Source organism: Podarcis melisellensis (genome assembly GCF_964234715.1).
Source record: "Podarcis melisellensis genome assembly, chromosome: 5".
Lineage (NCBI taxonomy): Eukaryota > Metazoa > Chordata > Lepidosauria > Squamata > Lacertidae > Podarcis > Podarcis melisellensis.
Genome location: NC_138537.1, coordinates 82,978,958 through 82,994,599, shown reverse-complemented (window position 1 = coordinate 82,994,599; position 15,642 = coordinate 82,978,958). Strand labels below are relative to the sequence as shown.

Sequence of the window (15,642 nt, the reverse complement as noted above, 5' to 3'; positions counted from 1 at the left end):
GGGAGCCAGCGTACAGCTTCCGGGTCATGTGGCCAGCATGACTAAGCCGCTTTTGGCGAACCAGAGCAGCACACGGAAACGCCGTTTACCTTCCCGCTGGAGCGGTACCTATTTATCTACTTGCACTTTGACATGCTTTCGAACTGCTAGGTTGGCAGGAGCAGGGACCGAGCAACAGGAGCTCACCCCGTTACGGAGAGTCGAACCTCCAACCTTCTGATCGGCAAGCCCTAGGCTCTGTGGTTTAACCCACAGTGCCACCTGCGTCCCCACTGTAAATATACAAACTGTAAATAATACTTTTACTACTAGTACTACTATTTAGTTATTTATAACCCACAAACATTGTTCGCTTGCCTGCCTCCAGCCCTAATCCAAATCCATTTCACACTGTAGACAAGCCCCATGTTTGCCACTTTCTGGTCTGGATTTCCAGATACCCAAGCCTGGATGAGTTGAATCTGGCCAAGGAAGTGTTTTGGTTTGGGTAATTAAGGTGTCCAAAGCTGTTGTCTCTGAAGCAAAGGAAGAAGCAGTTATTCTGGAATCTGACTTGATTGATTGAAGTGCTGTATTAATAGGCTAACAAAGTACAGTGGTACCTCGGTTTAAGAACAATCCAGTTTAAGACCGATTTGGTTTACAAACTCCACAAAACCGGAAAATAGTGTCTTGGTTTGAGAACTTTACCTCCGTCTAAGAACAGAATCTGAATGGTGGAAGGGCACCAGCGGCGGGAGGCCTCATTAGAGAAAGCACTCCTCAGTTTAAGAACGGTTTTGGTTTAAGAATGGACTTCTGGAACGGATTAAGTTCATAAACCGAGGTACCACTGTACTCTAGAAACTTTCCTTAGTGTCAGACAAGAAGATACTTTTGCAATTAGCTGTAGTAAAGACCTGTTCCTCATAATTCTGTTTTATCCGGCAAAAAGAGGGTGAATCTGGCATGGGTTGTTTCCTGAGGAGATAGGACTATAGATGAGTAAAGAATGTGTAATATTATGTGTATGTGTGTTTTTTGTTTTTGTTTATGAGCTACTTGGGTTTTGTTTGTTTTGTTTAAATCATATTAGACATTCAAAAGAATTTGGGCTGCCGTGAAGGGGATCCTGTGTAGCATGTCCCTTGACTGCATATGCTGTCGGCGTGGGTGCCTCTTGCAAAGTCCAAAGCCAAGGACATATTGTGGTAGCCATGAGTGATTATCATAAGAATTGACTTGCTGGATCAGACCAATATTTTTCTAGTCCTGCTGCTTCTGAATATGGAGGATCCATTTAACTAAGATGATTAATAGCTCTTGGTGGACCTATTTATCTAATCCTTAAAAAAATTAAGCTAACAGCCATCATCTTCTCATGTGGCAGTGATTTCCACAAGTTAATCACACATGGCATAGAGAAGGAACCCCTCTTGTCTATCTTGATTGAGCATTCTGTCAATCAGTTTTATTGAGTAGTTCTAGAAAGCTATCAAAATGAAAATAGAAAAATAGTATGTCAGGGTCATAGCTAGCTAGCACCTTGTCACCATAGTTTTCTTTGTGGTGGCTTTTTTCTGGAGATGGGAATGTGTGGAGGAACATTAATTCACGCTGGCCCTGACCTACAGTCTGAGGTGGTAATAGCCCTCTCACATGTTTGCGCATCAGTGAGAACGAGGCATGAGACTGTGTGTGTATCTGGCTTTCAAATAAGTTTTGCTTTCATCTGTTCCTAAAATAAATAATATGCTCTTGGAGCTTCGCATTTTCAAATTTTGAACATATTTGTACTTTGCTATTTATTTAGGTGTGCCAAAACTAACCTTGGCCTTTCTTTTGTGCAAATTAAGATTGGTGATTAGTTTTTGTTAAAATTTTAATGTTTCCCCACAGGACTAATATTAGAGTAATTAAGTGGTAAGTGAAAGAAGGAGGCTCGAATGGCAAGGAATGCAAAACAATAAAGCTTATATTACTTACATTTTTTAAATAATCATTAAGAAATGGAAAAAAAACTTAATTCCTTCTACCAAAGACTCATAACTGTATTTTGAATACCTGAATTTTAACAACTGAGTTTATTCCCAATAATTGTATGGGTTTAGTTGTCCATTTTAATCCATATTGGGCTGTTACTTTGCTTTTTGAGGTATTGATTACTACAGGCATAGGCAAACTTGGCCCTCCAGATGTTTTGGAACTACAACTCCCATCATCCCTAGCTAACAGGACCAGTGGTCAGGGATGATGGGAGTTGTAGTCCCAAAACATCTGGAGGGCCGAGTTTGCCTATGCCTGGATTACTATGATACTAACTTGTCATTCAGCTAGAAATTGACTGAACTAGCCTATCATTTGCAGAATTTGTGCAACTGGATTGATTGGGCTTGTAATTATAATTTGATGTCATCAGCATATATAGCAAATTTAACATCTTCAATTACAGTTTGAATCCCTGTTGAATGTGTTTTTTCTAATTGCCGTGCCCTAATGGCATGGTATCCAAATCATGAATAGTTTGGCATGATATCCAAAATGAGCCGTAGTTGAAATAAAGGATTCCTGTGCCTTGCACACCTTGTAGGTCTAAATTGTTCCATATGGGGGAAATAAGTTGCTAGACTGGCTTTTGTGTTAGCAAAAATCAGTTTAGTCCAATTTTAAAAGCCCATTCCTAAAGAACTGTTTATCATTTAAATAACAATAGCCATCCTACACAATCAAAGGCCTTAGCAACATTTAAAATGAACCAAAAGCAAAGTGCGATTTGAGTTTTCATGAGTGTACATGTTTGGCACATAAAATAGTTTTGAGGAGCCTGAAATAAAATTATTGTTGCTGATGTTTTTATTCATTCATTCATTCATACACACATTTTTCTTGATGAGACTCAAGGCAGCTTATAGATAAAAATAAGAATAATTAAAAACATAGAAAATAATAATTAAAACCAGTTAAATATTGATAGCATTAAAGCTATATACATATCATATACATACCAATAATGACAATAAAAACAGCATAACGCCATCCCTTTCATTAAAAGTAAGGTAAAGGTAAAGGGACCACTGACCATTAGGTCCAGTCGTGGCCGACTCTGGGGTTGCAGTGCTCACCTCGCTTTATTGGCTGAGGGAGCTGGCGTACAGCTTCCGGGTCATGTGGCCAGCATGACTAAGCCGCTTCTGGCGAACCAGAGCAGCGCACAGAAATGCCATTTACCTTCCCGCTGGAGTGGTACCTATCTACGTGGACTTTTGACGTGCTTTTGAACTGCTGGGTTGGCAGGAGCAGGGACCGAGCAACGGGAACTCACCCCGTTGCAGGGATTCAAACCGCCGACCTTCTGATCAGCAAGTCCTAGGCTCTGTGGTTTAACCCACAGCGCCACCCGCATCCCTCATTAAAAGTAGTCAGTGCCAAAAGCCTGTTGGAACAATAAAGTTTTCACCTGCCAGTGAAAGGACAAAAAGGAAGGATCCAGTCTAGCTTCTCTAGGAGGAAGTGCCAAAGTCTGGGAGCAGCCACTGAGAAGAACTCCAAAAACAGAAAAAGCATGAAGGCACCAATTGCAGGGAAAAGGAAGCTACTGAATGCACTAGAGAAAATATTCCTTTGAAAGAAAAAGGAAGGAACCTTCCAAGCACACAAAGAAAACATTTTCTCTTCTGAACATAGAAGTTTCCTTCTAAAATAATTCCAATCAGACATTTTTGCAACCCTTCATTCCGTCTCCTGGTATCAGCTTTGGTGCCATTTATTTTAAAAGAAGGTTCCTCTTGCTGACCACACAATCCTGCCAGGAATCTTATAGCTACCATTATATCATATCACCAAAGAGAACCAAATAATTAATCGGATTTGGCTGTGTGATAATGTAACCAAACCAAATTGAAGACAATGCTTCCTGCCTATATTCTGAGTGGGTAAACATTGTCACTTCGTTTCACAAGGAGTCACAAATTAATTGCCAGAGTGAGGATAATTTTTTCAGGGGGCAATGCACTTTCACCTCAACCGTTCTATTTATCAGAGAGTCTTTATGAATTGGGTTTGGGAGATTTTTTCCTTCATTGCATATTGCCATTTTCTTGGCCTCTTCCCATGACTGAGGAAATACTTTTTAGCATAGATTCTGCTGAACTATCTTAGCTATCATGGAACTGAAATATAAACGTTTATTATTAGTATTATTATACTTAGCTATGGAGCCATCTTGGCAAAAACGTATATGTTGGTTTGTTTTGAAGATTTGTGTTAGGTTCAGTGCTTTCTGAACATTAATGAACATGTGATGTAGCTTTATCCTGCTGAGCCACTCTTAAAGAAGAAGAAGAAAATATGACATTAAGATTTTTTTGTCTGATACAATTCATTATATACTTCTAGAAGGCAACTTGGCTACCCCTCCACACCTCTTATAACTCTTATAAATATCATCTCCTTTTGTCACTTAACTAGTTGTGCTCACATTTCTTGTTATGTTTTTTCACCTTCCTCAAATTTTTTTTGTTTCAAAGTGGTCAGAGATTTTCCTGCTTATAGGAATCTTTCAGCTTCATTTTCTTTCTTGCTCTTAGGAATAACTATTTATTCTCATTACCCTTTTTACATCAGGCTTCTAAGTTTCACTTGTAGTTGCTTTTCTATTAATCTAATAACTCTTTTGAAACCCAAATGGCTGCTTTTGGGCCTTCCATATTAAAATATAGCCTCCCATATTAAAACTAAATTACAAGTGTATAAATAAGAGTGAAATATTCCTGACATTAATGGCTTCCACCATAAATATGTTGCGAAGGAGTATATTATTCAATTCCCAATGCTTAGTTGTTCCACTGTTACCTCTTCTAAACCACTCCATATTAATTAGTGATAAGTACTTTTTCTTTGTCTAATTCTGGATTATGGAACAAATGCCCAATCTCCTGAGAAGGTAATTTAGTAGGTGTTTTTTTTTACAAGATTAAAAATTGTGGCAGTTGGAATAAAATATAAAGCTATTGTCACCAAGTTCTAAGTTTCAGTGGCACTTAATACCTACATAATCCCATAGTTTGTAAACCTATCTGCAAGAATGTGCTTTACATTTTTAGGTGTACACTTTCATAGTGTACATTTAATAATAGAATATTTGAAACTGGAGCACAAGGGTAAAAGTGGTGGAAGCCCCATTGCGCCATCAGGAGTCGTTGTGCTGGTTTCTTTTAGTGCACTGGGTTGGTTGAATGCAGCCCTCTGTTTGGATGTAACCGTAAACCACAGTTTAGTGCTACGAGTGTGAGGCTGGGAAATCCTCAGGCATGCCCACACACTCTTCCTATGGCACAGCTACAAGAGAGGGGTTTAAAGCTTTCCCTTATGCTTTCAACTAACCATAGTTAGTTGTTTTATCCAAACCAAGAACTGTGGTTAATGTTAACATTATGTTATGGTTTAGGGATACGAGCCAATATTGTAAATCACAGGCTGAAGTTGTTTCCCTCATCATAGTTAACACTAACCACAGTTTGTCCAAATTTGGATATAAGAACTTCAGTTAACTGAAAATTGAAACAAAAACTCTGTGTGTGTGTGTGTGTGTCCGTGTCCATGCTAGAAGAAGAAAGCGAAAGGGGAATGCACAAACCACAAGGCTTGCGCACATAACGTTAGCCATAGTTTAGCATTAAAGTGGTACCTCGGGTTACATATGTTTCAGGATACATACGCTTCAGGTTACAGACTCCGCTAACCCAGAAATAGTACCTCAGGTTAAGAACTTTGCTTCAGGATGAGAACAGAAATCACACGGTGGCAGCACGGCAGCAGCAGCAGCAGGAGACCCCATTAGCTAAAGTGTTAAGAACAGTTTCAGGTTAAGAACGGACCTCCGGAACAAATTATGTACGTAACCAGAGGTACCACTGTACATTCATCAGGCCACTTTGTAGACAAGCTTTACGTTTAAAAGCAAATTCCAGTTTTCAAGTCAAAGTTGTACTAGGGCCTATCCGGTTGAATAGCAGGTCCATAATCTTGTGAAATGACACCCCCCCCCCCGAAACAATCCTCTCTCTCTTTATTGTTTTGTTTGTTTGAAGTGACGGTATCTTTGTTTTGTGCCTACTAAACTGGCTGTTGAAGAAATAAAATTGCATGGTTTTATTGTGGGCAGTTGTATTGGGAGGAAAATTCCCCCCTCCCCATAAACTTTCTCCAATCTTCAACAGCTCTTTTTGTCAGTAACTCCAGCAGGATGGCGGGATGATTATGTTGCAGTTTCTAAGAAGAGGTGTTAAGGGTTTATTTAGTGCCTGCAGATTGATGGCTAATGGACTCCATTGGGCTGTTTAAATGAAAGTTTCCCACAATCTGATACTAAAGTGGAGTCCTTGAGTGAAGCTTTTATCGCTCTTTCAACAGTCTCATCAAGGAGTTCCTTTTTTCCACTCTGGGAACTTTATTTCATGTTGTGTATTTCTAATCCAAGGGTTACATCAATCAGCAATCCTGTAGAAATTTGTGGGTTGTAACAAAAAAGGAGAATTTTTGCATGCTGTGATGGGGTTTCCTGGTCTGGCAAACGCATCTATCATAGGTTTCTATGGAAAATACTCGAGCTGGGACTTAAACTGCAATTTGTTATGCTTAACATTCCCATTTGATTTCTATGACTGGGTTTCAGTTGCTTTATTTTTACTAACAGGGTTCCACTGGGGGAGATGCTTTGCCCTATGGGCAAAGCCAAAAGACTGCTTCTTTTATGCTGTCTTGGGAGATGAAAGAAAATTCATCCCTAACAGAGAACATCTGCATGTTTTTTTTTTTTTTTAAAGGGAGAAATTATTAAACCAATATTGACAATTCTGGTTTGTTTTGTTGCTTCCTGCAATGTCGAGGGAGAGACCTACGCTATGGAAAGTAGCGTAGGGTTTACCATCACTTCTGACTGGATGGAAACACATATTTTAAAGATGGAATCACAGGGGCATTATGGCCTGGGGCCTGTGCACACATTTTCTACGTCCCGCCGTTGTTGGTCAAATGCATTTTGCAGAGTTTTGAAGCATTAAAAAACAGAAGCTAGGAATAGGCAGTAGAGTATAAAGTACCAGCAATCTCTGCGTAGTTTCCAGCCAAGCTTTGCTATCCTATGTACTCCATTATGACCAGAAATAGAGTGGCCCACTCATTCTATTTTCCACTTCAGCACCCTTACTACAGAGGGCAACAGGGTCATATTACAGCCCCCAGCTCAGCAGAGGCCAAGTGACTGAACAACAGGCCATTAATTTCCCATCTGGTTATGTAAAACTGCTGGCTCTGTCCAGGATCCTCAGCCTTTCTTCCTGACTTGTTGCCAGTCCCCAAACCCACCTACTTGTACTTATATAGCCCTACAATAGTACAGTCATACCTCGGGTTGAAGTAGCTTCAGGTTAAACACTTCTGGGTTTCGCTGCTCGCGCATGCGCAGATGCTCAAAATGATGTCATGCACATGCGCGGAATTGGCGAAACGCGAAACGCGACCCGCAGACTCACAGTCGCATGTTACGTTCTACTCAGGATGCGAACGGGGCTCTGGAACGGATCCCGTTCACATCCTGAGGTACCACTGTAAAACTGTAGTGGTAGTAGGAATAAAGTCAATAGTAATAACATCACTAATAATCTGTGAGTCGTAAGTCACAAAATCTCACATTTAGAAGAGTTCAAAAGGACTTTTTGACTTGCATTGTTTATTCATGTATTTCAGGTTTTAAAAACTGGTTTCTTTTAACCATGTCAGCCAGATAGGCCAAACCACTCAGAATAGGGCAGATGGTACTTTGAACACTCCTGCTAACAGGACTTCAGTGCTGTCTGTCTTTGACTTCCCGCTCCTGCCCTTCTAAAGTGTTATCTATTCTTTCTCATTTTTGAGGCAGCCATGACAGCTCTGTCATTTCACTAACGCCTCAAAATTTTTCTTTCTGTTGTCAGTCAGCACACATCAGTCACAGAACTCCGATGGTTGTGATTGATGGCAAAAAAAGAGAAATAGGAAAAGGGTGCTGAACGTTGTGTCTAAAATAATAATTTTCTATTTTTACTATTACGTGCAAACTTTTGTTGGAAAATGGCTTGGGTTGCACCTCAGACATGTTATGTGCAGAACTATATTGATTAAAGAAAAACAGTGCTACAGATAAGAGGCCTCTTATGTGCTTATTGACACGCGACATTTGAAAAACATGGCACAATCCCATTACAGAAGCACTTTTAAGACCCATTGAGTGGGGAAATTTTTAAGCATACACCTGTTGGCTATAACACAGATGATGGCAGAAGACTAATGCTTGCCACTGAGTGTGAATTCAACAAGGAGCTATAGACGCTTCTGTCTCTCTGAGTAGATCTCAAAGAGCTTTTTGCATTATATAGTTATATGTACACTTAAAAATGTGATGTGTGCAGCAGCTCTTAGGCTCCCATTGAAATAATTGATAACTATCAAGACTTACCTTTGACTGAATCATGTTCTGCCTTACTTGTATATGTAGGATTCAGTGAATCGGAATTTAGAGATTATAATTTGCTACTAAGGAAGTCAAAATGTTTTATGGGTTATAGACCTCCTACCTCTTCCTTTGCATCTGGGTGATAACCTCTCTCCCTCTTCTTCAGTAGATTTTAAGTTACAGAGGGAGATAAAAGAGCATTTTAACGGAGAAATTTGAGTCAAAGTTTTCTTGAAGGAAGTTTTTTTAATATTCTTTTAAATAGCTACCTGATTGTTGTTGTTGTTTAGTCGTTTAGTCGTGTCCGACTCTTCGTGACCCCATGGACCAGAGCACACCAGGCACTCCTGTCTTTCACTGCCTTACACATATCTAAACTGAGCCAGTGGAGCTGGCAACAAAACATTGTAAAGTTCTCCTATTCAGGTTTCCAAACCCCTCATTTTACTTCCACTATGATCTGCTCCAACAACATTCAGCATTCTGTACACACTAAGCATGAAACTATAATAAATACTGGCTTCCAGAAATTTCCATACTGGCAACAGTAGCCGTGTGTGACCAAAAACACCAAACCAAACCAAACCAAACCAAAAATCCTTTTTTCATAGATATAATTTGCTTTTATTAAGTTAAATTCCTATTAAAAAATAATACATTCCCCACAAACTTGTGTTTGGGCTACTATTTTCTATTTCACACTATGGGCCTAAGCAAAAACAAAACAAAACAAAACCCACCCAGTTTCTGCCCAAGCCTGGCTCTCTTCGTATGTGGCCACTGGTTTTCCCTTTATCCAGCTCTGGAGACTAGGTGGATGTGGCTGGCACCCACCATTTTTATTTCTTCACAGTATCTCAGGTCTTTAATGTATTGCACCTCAAGAACAATGTTATGTTGCAGCTTCACAGGCACCATGAGGGAATTAAAACGCCAGGTGTCACACACCGTATTTGCCGACTATATCAGCTTTTTTCTAGGTGCAGCACCTACTTGCTGCTTTCACTATAGCAGCCCTCTCTGTCCTTGCCACTACCACCCATCAACCTAGGGTAGGGTGACCCACCTGAGTGGAGAACTGAAGGCCTGCCAAACTTGGTGGTGGCCCTGAAGCCAGCCATGTTTCGCTGCCTTAAATCTGGCTACAAACCCAGCTGTAACTGTGAAGCCATGGTTTAGTTTGCTGAGATAAACCCTGGCCTCAAAAGTTGTGTTTAAGGTGCACCACCCCATAGCAAGAAGAGAGATTGGAGAGGCATATGAAATATGGTTTGGTAACCTTGGGTTTGTTCATGACACTGAGCATAGTTAATGAAAATTATGCTATACAATTACCTAGGTTCACATCCAATCCTGAATCATGCTTTAAGGTATAACATTTAACCATGGTTAAAAAAAATAGATCACAGATAAGCATTAAGTCTGCCCAGGGCCACATAAGAATTATTCTACCATATCTTACTTTACACACACACACACACACGCGTACGTTAAATCTAGTTCAAGTATATATTCTGTAATAATATGCAATTGCAGGAACAATTCCTTTCAATGAAACTAGTTTAATAATAAATTCAATACTGTAGCAGTCTGGCTGCAGGATTTTTTTCCCGGTGGTGGGGAGAAAAGAGAATCATGGGAAATATTTTGTTCTCCCTGGGAGCCAAGGCAATGTATTTACTTCAGGTTTTATTAAATGAGTTATAAATTTTCCCAGCAATTTACTCATAGCTCAAGAGGTTTAATTTGCATGTGTTGCCTTTTACAATATGCTTTTGGTAATGTTGCAGATGCTTCTTCCTTAGCTTCAGTAAACAACAGGCAGTTGGCCAGGTTTTGACTGAACATTTGCCAACTCATGGAAAATTAGTTAACTCTTTGGTGCCCAGAGTTTGACACTTTACTTGCATCATCCAAAATAATAGGAAGAATGAACAGGAAAACACGAGGCCCAAAAGAACACAATAGAAAAACTTTTCTGATGAAAACTCTTCCAGAATTTTTTTTTTTACACCACTTCATTTTATATTTAATTGAAACCAAACATTAAAATATAATGGTCCGTCTATGCAGCTTGCCATTCCTTGCAAGCACAGGATTTGGTACTGGGAATAGAATTATAGTTACAAAATATGTAGGAAATGCCTGATGGGATCACAGAAGCCATGGTCAAGAGCAACTGAATAAGATTTGCTGTGGACAGGGGCAGGATGCGTGCCCAGATGCTGTGAGACCACTGCCGTGCAGGGTACCGCCATCCAAAAAACCACTCATGACAACATTATATGGTTTGAATTAGGCCACAGCTTTATTGATTACAGATGTAAGGGGCTTGCCATAGGCATTGGGTCAACCAATATCAACCAGCCCATTTGCTAGATGATCAACCAAGGGGTTGAACCAGTGTCAAGGAGGTCCTATGACATACATCAAATAGAAGCCACCTCTCGAGGAGTGTGGAGGAGCGCTATGGCTCTTGCCCCACCTGGGCGTCCAGACAGAAACACCTCTTCATGGATCCCTTTAACAGGATATACCATTCTTTGGAGCAGGCAGAGGCTTACAGCCTCCGCTCTGAACATGACTAGGTTTTACCCAATGCCTTCTTCAACAAAGTTGTGACGATTGCTACGAGGTAGGTGAAATCCCCCTGGTCTGTCTATAGACCTGCCAGGAAACTTCCTCCCTGGCACCAAATACAGCAACTGACTTTGTTCATAGCAAGGTCAGATCCAAGCTACCTACTGAAATGGGTGATAAAAAACCAGCAATAGGCCAGGGGATGGGAGATAAAAAATAGATCTGTGGTTCCCTGTCCAGAGGACACCCACTTTTATCTCTGGGGAGCAGACCTGAATGAAGACCTCCTGGGGACCCAGTCAGGTTTGTACCCCACCCCCCAGAGTGAGCCCCCTATCAGCCCCCCTACCTTTGGTCAATCTGGCAGGCAGGGTCATTCTGAGTCTTTCCAGCTGAAGGGAGAGGTGTGCTACGGGCAGACCCAGCCCAGGGACTGCTTTGGTGGTGGGCCAGCCCTGTTCCACAATGTCACACTATTGTGTGTGTAGGTAGAAGAAGCAGAGTGTATTATCATGCAAAAGGAATAAGCTATTTGCAAAATTGCTTAATATTCATGAATCATACAAATCACAGAACTCAACTGCTATGGCACAGAGTATACAAAGGCTTAATAGTGGATATTTATTTATTTGACATTTTTAGCCTGCTTTCACCTGATGATTTTTTGTGAGAAGGATTATTTTGTATTAAGAACTGAACAAAAATGTACCATTTGGGATTAGTTTCACGTAGGTAAAACCACCTCCAACTAATACTGTTCTCTTACACAACATTGCTATTTGCTGATTTTTTAATTTCTTAACTGTCCACATTCATATCCCACCCTTCTTCAAGGGAGAGTTGGTTTCAAGCTGGCTAGTTTCAAAGAAACCATAGTGGTCAATAGCCACAGTTTGTCTGCATCGTGGGAGAGGGGAGTTGAAATTAAGCCCAAGACTCGCCTAGTCTTGATCATGTCATATTAGATATTTCTTTACAATGCTTTTAAAAATCGATATACTAAAACTATGGTTTAGACTGATGTCAAAACGCAGTGAGAAAGCACAAAATTATTAGTAGTAAAAAGCTTTAAGTAAAAACTAAACACTGCTGCTAAAAACGAAGCTCAGGTTTGAGTTTGCCCCACACATCAGAAGGCATCACCGTTGAAACAAGTGGACTTGTGTGCCTGAGTGTGACAAGAGCAGGCAGAAAGGATGGGTATGAGCCTGCCAAAGTGTGTACTTGTGTGTTTAGTCTGGCCTATTAACCAGTTTAAACTAGGCAGCGTGCCCACAAAGCAAGGAGTGTTACTTGTTCCTGCCTTGTTCAATACATTATCCAGTCCTAGGCATGCAACTCCCCTTCTGCAGTGTGCGGTTGTGTTTTCCTTTTGTATTTGGTTACTGCTTCCCCTAATGTTTTAAAATGTGCACTAGCCCAGCACTGAAATTAAATAAAATGAAGATGGTAGGCCAGCCAGTGATTTTTCATAACCAGTCTTGCTCTCAGTTTCCGTCTGTTCATTTCATCATACTGTCACTTCCACAAGGCCCTACATTTGTGAGAATGCTCTGTGTTGCATACCTTGAAGGTCTAAGTAAGAAATATAGGAGGCTGTGTGTAAGGGAAACGTTTCAGCATAATTTTTAATTTTTTTGCCCAGGCAGAAATTGATGTGCTACTCCAAAAGTGTTAGCTCACCTTTCCATTTGAGAGGTTTGCCTTATATGTGGAGGAAGGACGTGGATGTGCATAGGGGGGAGATGAGGAGCTCTGACTAACTAGAGTAGGTACTATTTTATCCCTTTGTGGTGCTTACTGTTTATCCTAATTCAATGATAATTTGCTATAGATGAATTGCTAATGTGTGTACACTGTTGGCCACAGGCTGCCACTTGGCATTCATCCCACCCAGAAGGGTAGCTAGCAATCGAATTGTGAAGACATGCAGCAGTGCCCACTGTCAAAGTAGGTCTCCTTAGGGGAACAGCTGTTGCATTTTTATGGTGAGCATTGCTTGTTACAGAGAGGTAGATTTGGCACAAATCTTGTACATGTCCCAGGGACCTAAATGACAAGGGTGCTGCTTACATGAACCTTCAGCCTAATGCTGGTAGATTTTTGTAGACAAACAGTAAATTGCTAAGCTATAGGAATGTACAGTCTGCCATGGTTTATTTTAAGATTCCCCCCTTCCCCAATACTACACAAGCAGCCAACAGACTGCCCCTTCTCTGAACTTTTTTGTAACTGAATGAGAACAGGAGAAAGGGAAGGGCAAATGAGAATTGAAAGAGTGAGGCAGGCAGGACAGGAAGGAAGAGGAGAAAGGGAAATAACAGAGAAAGAAGGAAGGTAGAGACAAGAAAAGTTGAGGAAAAGATATAGAGGGAACAAGAAAAAAATCAAGGTGCCTTGAAATGAGTGAAGTAAGAAGATGCAGCTGGTCCTCAAATAATTTGGGGAACATATTCTCTCCCTTCCCTATAGTTGGGTACTATAGTGACTCCCTCCTTCCCAAAAAGCTTAATTGAGGGACTATGCTCCCATTCCCGGCCAAAACACTGGTGACTAGGTTATCATAAAAACCCAAGAAGAGCCTGCTGGATCAGGCCGATGAATCCTGGGATCTGTCATTTGTTAAAAGTGTTGAAAATGGTTTGGAAACTCTCTATCCCCCTCATAGCTACAATTCCCAGAGTTCCCAGGGAGAAGGGATTGATTGTTGAAACCATTCTATTGTAGCATTCTAGTGTGACATTCCCCATTTAGCCTATAAGAAAAGCAACAACACCACATGAATAGAGACTAATGCCACAAAAGTTACTCTCTGTCCCATCCTGTCTCCCCTTCTTCATGTTTTTGAAGGATAAGCTCCTCCCCTCTCCTGCATTTTTGACCCTACAGGGCAAGAAGGCAGTAGCTCAGACCTTCACTGGCATATACCATCTAAATACAGTATGAAGGTAGTATATAGCCATCGACTAGTCAGTGGGGTAGTCAGGCTTCCATGTCCCCATAGGTCCTACTCACAGGTGAACAGTCACATAGACTCAAACATAGACAACTATATTAGGAAAGCACAGCTATCTAGAAGCCAAGCAAAAAAGAACAATCCAGATCACTCACCTTGTGATACTAAACCATACCAGACAAGTTACAGAGCGGAACATTAACTGTTCCATTACTGGTCCTGAAATGACACGAAGGCATTAGTAGGCTTTTCCTCCATATGTTTGTCTAATCCATTTTTAGAGTCATCTAAGCTAGTGGCCTTCACCACATCTTGTGCTGTACAAACAAGCGTTTCCCCAAAATGTTCTGCTTCTTTCTCCTCCCACAGATACCAAGGAAGAAAACAGAGAACTCTTTCTTGGCAACTGAGTCCTTTGGTTCTAAATATTAAGCTTTCACTATAATTAAGAATGCAAAATGGAAACGTTTTGTTTTGAAATGTTTGGGGAAGCTGCTATTTATGAAGTGATTTGCAGATTACCAGTACGTTCAGTCTAGAGGCAAAACGAACAATCCCAAGAGCTTAAAAGACATAACAGTATATTTAGTTTACAACAAAACCCAAACACACCTGCTTATGTATGAGGTTGGAATTTCAGACAAGTGTTGAGCTGACAACTCGTTTTTGACATAGCTGCATGGAAAAAGTTGCAGGGAATTGAGATGCATTTTTGAGATGAACCATTTTGGAAAGTTTAGTGCCTCTGACTTAATGAGGCATGGACTGGGGAGGGTGTGTGATGTGAGGAGAGCCCCAGGGGCCAGACAGGAGAGACCTGGAGGGCTGTATATGACCTCTGGATCTGAGGTTCCCCACCATTGGTACAGACTCTTGGGCATTCTTGGTTAGTAGATGTGGAATTCAGAATTCTGAGTGACACAAATTCCATTCAGCTGTTACCTAACAAAGGAGCTGCAGGGCTGCACCTTTAGCCTTACCTCCTTGCTAAACACTCACCCTACAGCCCTTTTGTACTCACATTGCCTCTTCATGCAAGCAAACAGCTACAGTGCCACTCAGTGTCCACACGTTAACAACAGTGAAATTGAAACATGGAATGTAATACGGAGCATCCTCTTGGGTAGGTAGTCTTGTTCCATTTCTAAAGGCAAGCTTTCGAATCTTGTAGCAATATTTGGCGCAAAAGAGTTAGAGCACAGACAAAGGGTCGTGCTAGGTTTTGACAATGTAAGCTCAATCACTGGACTAGATAAATAGTGAGAAGAAGATGCTATCAAGACGATGAGCACAAGGGTCTCTCTGACTTGGAGGAATGGGCAGAATAGGATGACCCTGCTGTTAGACCACGTACTGACATTTGTCACTGCCCTGACTGACAGGCTTCTGCAAAAGAGAACATAGAAAGGCCATTTGTGTCTTGGAGTGTTGTTTATTTTCTAAGTAATTTTGGGACTGTGTGCAGTCTAGTCTCAGAGCTTTCTCTAGGAATGGAAGATACATAACATCATCTCAGGTGTAATATCTGCCCCCGTGACTAGCAATATGAAATTGTCCAGGGGTCATGAATGATGGGCATTCTGACCTTGCATGTTCAACAGAGCAGTATCATCAACCTACTGCACTTCCTAGCTAC

At 40.9% G+C, this 15,642-nt stretch overlaps 1 protein-coding gene and 1 long non-coding RNA gene across 2 annotated transcripts in view; one reads left to right on the top strand and one right to left on the bottom strand.

The window, feature by feature from the left end:
* Positions 1-14,878, bottom strand: part of LOC309371264 — a 16,558-nt gene extending 1,680 nt beyond the window's left edge. The window contains exons 1-3 of the long non-coding RNA XR_014168986.1: positions 14,619-14,878; positions 14,162-14,225; positions 11,400-11,523 (exon numbers count right to left, since the gene is read on the bottom strand). This is a non-coding gene — a long non-coding RNA (uncharacterized lncRNA). The remainder of the gene's footprint in view (positions 1-11,399; positions 11,524-14,161; positions 14,226-14,618) is intronic.
* LRMDA (leucine rich melanocyte differentiation associated) overlaps positions 1-15,642 on the top strand; it is a 733,109-nt gene that overhangs the window by 338,956 nt on the left and 378,511 nt on the right.